General features: G+C 44.1%; 1 pseudogene; it reads left to right on the plus strand.

The window, feature by feature from the left end:
* Window positions 1–1,029: 1,029 nt before the first annotated feature.
* LOC101089936 lies at window positions 1,030–1,739 on the plus strand (annotated as a pseudogene).
* Window positions 1,740–2,100: the final 361 nt, after the last annotated feature.

The following is a 2,100-nucleotide window of genomic DNA, read 5'->3' on the forward strand; positions in this document are numbered from 1 at the left end:
ACGAATAGGATGCAGTAACACACACTAACAGGGAGAACAACTTTTAGGGGAGGTGGTTATAGAAGGTCTTGTTCAAATGGCATTTAAGCTGCTGTCTGAAAGGTGTCTAGGAGTTATCCATGTGCAGAATGAGGTGATGTACATTTCAGGCAAAATTAATAGTGCATTAATAACAACAGTAGTAATAATAACAACAACAGCAACAATAACAATAATCCATTTAGATGAAGGAAGAGCTAATGAAAAAGTACCAGGTTGGCTGGAAAGTATTGAAGCAATCGGTGTAGTGACAGGCATTGAAGCTGAAGCCAAATCATGAAGCTTTTACATTATTATGTATATAATGAGGAGGGCAACGCTGTGATAATATTATAGCTGTGGCCCAGCCACTCCCACCTAGGCCTTGTCTCCTGAGTCAGTGGCATTGCGCTTGGAAAGAAATGTCAGAAAAGGAGTGAAGTGACCAATTCTTTTGTCTCCCAGCTTTGAGGCCTAGTTGGCATTTGCAGAAAGGAAAATACAGCAAGAAAATTGTGATATTTTTGAAAGGCAGAGTGGGAGAAGGGAAACAAGGTCTTAGATTTTCTATGATTTTTTAATGTTTTAAGCATTTTAATTTTTTTCATGTTTATTTATTTTTGAGAGAGAGGGAGGGAGAGTGAGAACATGAGGGGCAGAGAGACAGGGGGACGTGGAATCCGAAGCAGGGTCTGTGCTGACAGCAATGAGCCCAATGTGAGGTTCAAACTCACAACCCATGAGATCATGACTGGAGCCACCCAGGAGCCCACAGATTTTCTTTAATTTTTTTTTTTTAAATCTGCAGTTTGACATTGGTGGCAAAGCATACCAATCCAATAGTGATCTTTCTATTAAAAAGAGAAGTTGATCGATTTTTTTGTGTGTCCTTTTTGATTCCAGCCTTTTCTCCCCGTGACAAAGCATAAATCATGGACGCCAGAAAATAAGGTAGATCTCAGGAATCCTGAAAAGGCTGAGAAGCTTACATTCTTCCTCTGGAGGAAAGGACAGGGGTTTTCAGCCCTCTCTGGAAACAAAAGTGAAAACATGAGTTACACGAGCCATGGAAAGGAGACAATCTGAATCCGAATCTGAATCTTTGGAGCTGCCCCAAGCAGCATCCCCCCAAATCTACCGTGAAAAAACAGCACAGGGACCTTCGTGCCTTGCATGCCTTCCGTAACAACTTCAAGGACAGCAGTGCCTTTGCCCAGGAAATGCTGCAAGAGATTCTCCAGAGGTTGTCTCTGAACACCACAGTGATCCCCCCGCCGCGAGCAGAACATGCTGGGAAATGGGAACTAGGACGTGAACGTCATTATGGTGGCAGTTCAAGCCAAAGCCTATGATGCTGTCCGGTGGGACGAGCGCAGTGACGTCAGTGCCATTGCTCTCGCTAAAATCATGGGATTCATTGTGCATCTGCCCTCCAGCAGGTGCTTCTCACTGAAGTTGCCTCTCAACAGGCAGCACTGGATCTGTGTTTGAGAGGTGTTTGAGAGATGAGAGGTGCCTATTATAACCTCAAGTCCAAACTGAAGATGCCCAAGTGGACTGGAGGCAAGAGCGAGCTCGGGACATTTCTAAAGTATCAGTTGTGAAGAAAGAACTGTGAACTCCTGCTGGTGGTGCCAGAGGAGGTGGGGGCCCATTAGAGTTGGAGGAGGGCTGATGTGGAAAGCAGTTCTACCCAACCTGCCCTCACCTCAGCCCCCTAAGTCCCCTGTAATGTGCCCTGTTCTATACAGTGGGTCTGCCCTTGCCATGTTCCCAAACACAGAAAATGTGGGAGGAAAAACACAAGAGCTTACAGGTGAGGCAGTCATATGCCAGGGAACTAGGATTACAGAATTTGTCATTATAAATAATGGAAACAAAACAAAGGGAATATGAACAAATGGAACAGAAAAAGTTAGTGTCTTGACTAGCTTCAGACACAAATCCAGGTGCTGAAACAGTGACTGCAGAAAAAGCTATGTTTTATCACCTCTAAGCTGTTTTAGTGTGTGTGATTTTACTTTTCATACAGAGTAATACGTATGGCCAACAGCACCTCCAAGGTTATATTCTTCCAGCCAA

This window comes from Felis catus, chromosome B1, assembly GCF_018350175.1.
Source record: "Felis catus isolate Fca126 chromosome B1, F.catus_Fca126_mat1.0, whole genome shotgun sequence".
Lineage (NCBI taxonomy): Eukaryota > Metazoa > Chordata > Mammalia > Carnivora > Felidae > Felis > Felis catus.